Source organism: Hibiscus syriacus, unplaced genomic scaffold (assembly GCF_006381635.1).
Source record: "Hibiscus syriacus cultivar Baekdansim isolate YM2019G1 unplaced genomic scaffold, ASM638163v2 tig00110549_pilon, whole genome shotgun sequence".
Lineage (NCBI taxonomy): Eukaryota > Viridiplantae > Streptophyta > Magnoliopsida > Malvales > Malvaceae > Hibiscus > Hibiscus syriacus.
The window spans coordinates 580,304-588,936 of NW_024062776.1; the positions used below are offsets into that span (position 1 = coordinate 580,304).

The 8,633-nt window shown below is 36.6% G+C and overlaps 1 pseudogene; it reads right to left on the bottom strand.

Moving 5' to 3' along the window:
- Nucleotides 1-1,918: 1,918 nt before the first annotated feature.
- Nucleotides 1,919-8,579, bottom strand: LOC120131151 (annotated as a pseudogene).
- Between the last annotated feature and the right edge of the window lie 54 nt (nt 8,580-8,633).

Sequence of the window (8,633 nt, forward strand, 5' to 3'; positions counted from 1 at the left end):
TTGACTTGTTTTTGGAATTCATCAATGATGGTCTCCGGCTTAGCTAGGGTTTCACCATCTTGTTCTCGTAATTTTCGAAAGGACTCTCCGGGTCAGTAACCGTTTCCTCGTCTTGCCCCTGCAACCTTTGCCTCTGAGTATTCTTTGATCACGGTTGGACTTCTGAGATTTTTATCTCTTTGTATTATAAATCCTTTGTCCATTAATGCAAATTATTTATGTTTAACAAACACATTTTTGGTGGATCAACACCTCGTTTAAATGATGCGAATGATGAAAACAAAACAAATGAGAACAATTAATGAAAAAGGTTAGTGAGGTGAAAATAATAAAAACAATCATGAAAATAAAGTCCTACCCCACATGATATCTACCCCACATGCTTATGATTCCTACCCGGACATGATCTCTATCCCGCATGTTAATTTTGAACTAGTCCTAACCGTATACATTTCTAGTTCACATGCTTTGAACAAAAAGTAAAGCAGGAAATAAAATCAAAGCAACCTAGGGTTTGGAATGAAGTTTCGGGGTGGGCTCTAATTCTCCATAATCTCCCGGTTTAGGTTCTAAAAAGGTACTCGAGTTCTCCTTGCTGGTGCCCCCTTGGGCTTGCCAGACCCTTAGTCCTAAGCCCATTACAAGCTTGTGTGGACTAAGTTAAACTCGAGAGGAAACATTCCCTTATGCCCGCACGGTGAATAAATTCACACGAAGACATAAGGTACATGAATCCGAAGGCTACTTGCTAGGCCCGCACGGTGAAAAATTCACACGAAGGCGTCGCTTTTACCCCCACTTAAATAGGGTTCGGAGCTCGGGTATAGCACATGAGATAGAAAATTTTCAAAAAATCTCTGAAATCATAAAAAAAAATGTTAGTACAACTATTTATTTGAAAAATAATCAAAGGTAAATAACTGGAATCGAATAAATAAATTTAAATTTAAATTTACCATTTTCGCATAAAAAGACAACCGAAAATTAATTTCGGCCTGACTCACTTACTTGTCCCCAGCGGAGTCGCCAAGCTGTCATAGCCGTCTTTCGGTTGGGCCCCGGAATTGGGCTTCGACTTGGATTAAACGAATTGGAGTCGCCACCGACCATTTAAAACGAATTTAGGTGGGTCGGACACCATCTTACCTGATCTGCACTTTTCCAGAAATTTATCGGGTTCGGGAGTCGGTTACGGTAAAGGAAGGATTAGCACCCTTGAATCGCCATTTCGGTACCAATTAACTTGTCGGTTGTCTTTAATTGCGAAGAATTAGAAATTTAAATTAAATTTAAAAACCGATTCATATTACTTACCTTTGATTGATTGGAAAAATTTATCCATAAAGTCAAAAAGGTTAGTAAAAAATAAATAAATAAAACATAATAATAATAAATGTTTAAATAAAAAAAAACAAATGGAAACAAAAAAAATCAAAAAAAAATATATATATATATATATAAATAAATAAAATAAAAAAGTCAAAGAAAGAGAATAAATAAATAAGATTAAAGAACAAAAATGAGTTTAAAAAAAATAAGGGCAAAAGTAGAATAATGAAAACAAAGGATAAATGAAAATAAAAAGGATCAAATTGAATAAAAATAAAATAAGATAAAATAACAAAAAAAGGATCAAATCGAATGAGCTTGAAACCTATGAACTGAAATGAATTTTAAAAGTGAACTGCAATAAAAAATAAACAAAATTAGGGGGTTAATTCACAAAATATAAAGTGTAAAAGGTGACCAATTTGAATGAATTGAGAATCCAGAGACGAAATTACAAGTGATGGCCAGATTGAAATGCGATTTAAACTACAGGGACTGCGGAGAGAATTAAAGAATCTTCTATTTGCATAATGGTCCCTTCTATATATATATACAACCCAGCTTAATTTCATTTCATTTTCTTCATTCTCTACCCAAAGAGAGAACCATCTGTTCTCTCAACTCTCTCTAACCCGGCCAAGGTTCGGCCGCCACCGCCGATGGTCAACCGTCGTCGCTCCGTCGCTCCGGCCGCCACTGCCGGCGGCTGGAAAGAACCCAAAACCACCAAACTGTTCCCCTTGTTACCCTTAGGTCAGATCCGAGCCCCGAATCACCGTAACCAAACCCAAATCGCGTAGATCTAAGGAAAACCCATTCAACTTTTACCTTTTCCGGCGCGGCCCTTCGTCTACCCGGCTTGCTCCTTATTTGTTGTATTTTGGCGTTTTGGTGTTGGCTATTATGGTTTCACGGTTGATGCTTGTTTTGCCTTGTTCTTGTTTCTCGTTTACTGTTCTCGTGGATTCTCGTCCGATTTGTTTGTGATGGCTCTCTGTTTGTTTTTTTCTGTGTGCTTGGTTTACTGTGAGCTGTTGTTTTTCTTTTGGTTTCGACTGTGTCTGATGGGTTTTTGTATCTGACGTTTCGGCTTATGATGTGTTTTGGTACTGTTGGTCTTGTTGTGACCGGCTCTTGGGTTTTTTTGTGACTGATGATTTTCGTGAGTCTTGGTTTACTCCAATCTTGTTGAGGTTCAGTGAACTGTGTTCGTGGGTTCCCCCCCTTGGTGTCACCGTGGTGGGGTATTTATACCCACCCCACTGGTGGCCTGCTCCGATTATAACGGGGTTGTTCCCGTGTACTTCGCGCTAACGTTGTTCACGTAGCTGGGAATCCCGGGATGGTGCAGTCCCGGTTTTCCCGGCCGGTCGGTGCGCCGTTTGACCGTTTGGTTTCCTTGACTTGTGCGGCGCTGTTGATGAAACCTGAAACCCTAGCTTGGCAACTGGGTTGGGTCAGGCCCTCCTGATCTGCTTGGACCTCGTTCTGGACCCTGAAAAAAAAACAAAATAATTAAATAAGAAACAATAATAATAAATAAAATAATTACAATAATAATAAATGATAATAATAAATAATAATAATAATAATAATATAATAGTATAATATATATATAAATATAAATATTTTAAAAAACATATAATATATAATTTCCAAAAATGCTTTAAAAAAATTATATTATATATATTTTCAAAATGGTTTTTAAAAATTATATATTATATAAATGTTTTCATAACGTTTTCAAAAGTATATATTATATATATTTTAAAAACGTTTTTCAAAAACTATATATTATATAATTTTCAAAAAATATTTTTCAAAATGGTTTTTAAAATTATATATTATATAAATGTTTTCATAACGTTTTCAAAATATTATATATTTTATAAACGTTTTCAAAAACTATATATTATATAATTTTCAAAAATATTTTAAAAACTATATAATACATATTTTCAAAATGTTTTAAACTATATATTATATATGTATTTTCAAAAACAATTTGCAAACTATATGATATATATGTGTATATATATAAAAATAAAAAATATGGACAGAAATTAGTGTCTACAATTACGTTACAAATATTTTCTGAAAATAATTTTGATTTTATTGAGTTACATTATAATATTAAATATAAGGTTGGTTTATTCAAAATTTTGAGTATAATATAATCATTTAAATAAAATTAATTTAGAGATTGATACTAGAGATAAACCACATAGAGTAAGAAATGCTTAGCTCATCTTAAAAGTTTTGGTCTAACTACATTTTCAGGTCCTGTAGTTTAAAGTTGAGTTAAATTAAACTTTGATCTCTCTATTTTTAAGATTAAATAATAAAAAAAGTATTTATTATTTTGAATTTAAACAATTAACTCATTTTAATATTTGATATTAGTTCGATTCTTATAACACAAACTAAAAAATACGAAATAACATCAATTCAACCAACGAGTGTTTGTACAGGTGGTTGTAATTCATGAATTTAAGTTTGTAAGGTTAAATTTGAATCCTATCACCGTCACTCTTGATGGCCAATCTGTAAATTCATGTGTAAATCCCAATTGGGTCTTAGGCAAATCTTGAACCCTGGACTGTGGAAGCGAACTCGACCTAAACTTTTTTGTAAAAAAAATATATCAATTCATAATTTAGTTTGGTTATCTTAATAACCCAAACTGGTGTTTTAATTTTCAACTAAATTATAGCTATTAATTCGCTCAATAATATTCATTAAAGGATGTCCCACCTCTGTGTTCCAGTTAGTTTTGTAGATAATATACAAGAGGATTAGAGTCTGTAATAAGTCCCACAAAGCATGCCAATCCATATCCTGCAGGAACAGCGACCTGAATAATGTTGAAATCCCAGAGAAATGAGGTATTTAAGGGGAAAATGAAATGACCTCCACCCCAATGGGTACGATAGCCGAGGAAAAATCCAAGTGGGAGGTCGACAATAGCAGAACAAGTTTTATAAGCTACCGAGGCTTGCCAGCCTCCTACTGCGACACCTGCAGTGCAACATGATGGCACACGTTATTTGATATCTGGGTTTTTACTTGTGTTTGGGGCATGGGTTTTCACTTCGATTGCTGACCCGATATGACCGGCTGCAAACTGTTTAGCACCATGGTTATGCAGAGCAGATGAGCCAAACGGGCCACGCCCTTTTGCATCTGTATGCTTTCCGTAAGACCACAGAAAATTTGTTTCGAGTAGCCCAGATTAAGAGAGCAGAAAGTATTCCTCTGACAAGAGATTGTATAACCGTGATTCCCACTGACTATTTCGCCGCTCTCGGATGAGCTGATCCGAGCTCATTCGACACTCTTACACTGAAAACAACAACAACCGAGTTCAACATCAGGGCAGGGTTTAACATAAGAAAACTGGTTGGGTTTTTTTGTTGGTTACCTTATGGCTGCATTTATTCCTATAACATGCCTTCCCAGCCATTGATGTTCATGCCGGAACATTGAGTTGAGAGAAGCTCAATTAATTAAACACAAAGCAGATATTTAGAGTAATGATGTGATATAAATACCAGATAGAAAGAGAGCCGACTGCGATGATGGATCTTCAAGGTGACCGGTGAACAATTATCATCATGAAATACCAAACCTCTAAGCAAGCATCACGGCTGAAGCTACAGAAAGTTTGGTTAATCCCCAAAGATCCTTAAAGGCTAACCACGATAACCCAGTCCAACCGTCCTTGCACCAGCAGACCACATATACAAGTTGAGCCAGGGCAACCAACCAAGCCGAGATGTCGTAAGCCACTGCCGCACCTATCGTACCCCACTTGAACATAACCAAGAGATAAATTATCACAATATGTCCAATAAAGGCGGCGAAGTCTATCCAGGCCAAGACCCCAACCTTGCTTTGTGCCTGTAGGAACTTTTGGGTTGGGAAATTGATGGCTAATGAGAACATTTGAGGTAGAACTTGCATGGTGAAATCTCCGGCCAGATCTGCGATTCCGGGTTCTTGTCCGAGGAATTTCAAGAGTGGGGTGGCATATAAGTAGAGCATCAATAACACGAAACAGGCCCCAAATAAGATTATCCACGACCGCTGCATGTATACGCCTAACATTTCTATTTGTCCTGCACCAAATGCCTGCCCGCATAGCGTCTCTAAACCACTCGCCATTCCAAGCTGCAGATTTAATGAACAAGTGTAAAAATTTTGCTCTAAACAGAGGACAGACAACATTAGAGAAGCTAACCATGAGGCCAAAAGTGAAGTTTGCAACAACAGATAAAGCAATGGAGACAGCCGAAAGCTCGATATCACCGGTATGTCCGGCAAAGATATTGGTGGAGGAGTTGATTCCATAATTACACCAAATATTGAATGCAATAGGAGTGGCTATGATCAATACAAACTGGAGTTTCCGTAAACTGCTAAGGATGAGGAATCAAGCTGCTGCTGCTTTTGCTTCTGGAACACATTTAATTAAAGACATATGGAATCACATTCGTAACAAGGGGGAGAAGGTTGCTTGACAAAAGCTGTTCTGGTTTCCTTTTCATGTGCGTAAGTATAGTATTATTACTTGGATGACTTTCCTTGACAGATTACCAACCAAAGATTGATTGATCCGAATGGGGCTCAATTTTGATGGAACTTGTGTGCTTTGTAATGAGGTTATAGAAACTAGGGATCACTTATTTCTCTAATGTTCTTTTGCAAATTCGGTATGGAGTTCTATTTTGAATCTTAATGGCATTTTTAGAAGATCTTGTTCGTGGAGTACTCACATTTCGTGGGCTTGCACTACCTGAAAAGGAAAATCATTGCTAACTACTATCATGAAGCTTGCTTAGACTACTTTTATCTACACTATTTGAGAGGAGAGGAACAAAAGAATCTATCAAGAACGTTCAAGAAATGTTAACGTCTTACTACTAGTTATTAAAGATTCTGTTGCTATTCAACTTAGGGGTAGGAAAATTAATAGAAATGACTATGTCAATAATTCTCTTTGTATTTAATGGGGTATTGAACGTTGATGTCCTGTTCTGTTGTATAGTTGTGTAAGTATTAATTTTTGTAAGAACATGCTGTATTTTTTAAGCAGTTTCCTCTTCTTTTGGATATAAAATTTGATTATCAAAAAAAAAAAATAGGAGTGGCTATGGCCCATAGCTTGGTGGACTTGATACGCCATATTTTTTTTCGCGTTGGCAAAGCTTTGTATCCGGATAATCCCCCCTCGATGATTAACTCGTTGGTGCCGGATGCAGCTCCATAATTTCGAAGGGGGATCCGTGATGGTGCACTGCCAAGCTGATCCTCCATAAGTTTCTGCATAGGAGAGAAACTCCTTAGTATTTGCAATTTTGGCACACTTTGAATGAACCCCTTGGATTCTTCTGGTTGTATGTTCTTCTGTTCTGTGGATTCAAGCGAGTCAATATGAAGAAAAATCAATCTCTCGAAAAAAAATAGTAAATATTTGTTTTTTGTGGAAGTTTACAGAAGGGTTTCAGCAGTGATCGATTTTGGCTATAAACTAGGATGACCATGGAAACAAATCAGCAACAAACAAGAAGGAAGGAGTGAGTTGACTGAGTCTTAGCCCCTAAAGCCTTTAGGACAAGCATTATTCATCATCTTCAATTGGTCTGCTTATCGTTTACTATATTATTTTCTGTTGCTCGAGGAGGGTTCCCGTATTTTGTGCCGTGCAATCCCTGAAATAAAACTGTGCAACGTGTAGACTAGTCCACTTTTAAGTGATAATATGGCGTATCTTTAAGCTTCTGGTTCAAGGCGTATCTTTTAAGCTTCTGGTTCAAAGGCTTAAACGTGTAGACTAATCCACGGTGCTGTATATTTGGGTCCGAACCATAAACCAACAAATCACTCCCAAGCAAAATAGACAGGACAAAGCTTCCGACCATTTAATAATTAAACGTTCAACTATTATTTCGTATCTCTAAAAATAATAATGATTCTTTTAACTATTAAAATAAATTAATTTATACATTTAAATGTTTCTCTTACTAAGTCTTAAATTGTTAATGAAGCATAGGTAAACATGTAATCCCCTGTAGTATAATTTTTATTGTAATCTATTATTTCGTAATCCTAAAAATAATAATGATTCTTAACTATTAAAATAAATTAATTTATACATTTAAATGTTTCTCTTACTAAGTCTTAAATTGTTAATGAAGCATAGTAAACATGTAATCCCCTGTAGTATAATTTTATTGTAATCACTCTGTTGTGTTAAAATTTGAAATAAACCGATACATAATACATTTACATTTGGCGGGGGGCTCGACCCCAGCACCTATGACAGTTGTTAATCAACAACTTTTAAAACATATAAATTCAAGCAATAATCTTCATGCAATTTTTAGCTTATAAGTGTTCGAATTTTATTACCTTGTTGTTGTTGTTGTTGATGATGAACCATATGTAAATTCGTACGTAAAAACAGAAACCTTATCCGTGTCCATTTACAACGTACAATTGTCACTAATCTCGCGTAAGAATAATAATGAAAAAAATAAAGCCTTTGGACAAAGGCAAAGAATTTACAATCCGGAAACCGAGCTGTACTCACTGTAAAAATCGATGATCCCGGAAGCTTCCCAGAGCCGTTGGTTAAACTCATCAGGCACAAACGGTGTCCTACAGCGGGCACGTTCTCGATCTCGTACAGGCAAACGCCACAGCTCTCCGGCAGATCCCTTTCACCACACGAGCTCCTCGTACTTTATAACCGGAAGGATTTCCGGATCAGGAGGGCGGAAACGGACGGTTTTTCTGGCGTCGTCCGAGTCGGGCTTCATGCCAGACGGTTGTCTGTCTCGAGGAAATCAGAGAGTCCGAGATAGTTAAACATTCCCGGTTCAGGACAGAAACATCCAGGCTTCCACCTCCTTTGTCCTTTCTCTTCTGTTATTTTTAATCCATTGAATCTTGTTTTACTCCAAAACCATGGCTTTTTCCCCTGTCCATTCACCATCATCTCCCCCATGGAAGAAGAAGCTACCTCTCTTTCTTCATTCACTCCCCTTTCATATTTATATGTTCTTCACTCCACACAACTTCACTCTTCAGTATTCCAGCTATGGCTTCTTCAACCATTCTCTGTCCTAAACAAGGAAAGCATTTGCTTAAAGATCTCTCCTCCTCCATGATCACCATTCAAGTGGGTTCAATTCGTTTCCCAGAAAAGCCTCGAAAACAATCTCAGCATTCCGGTCAATGATGTACATTGTCAAAAACATCCATTCATTACCGCAATTAAATCTCTTTGATTCTGCCTAGAA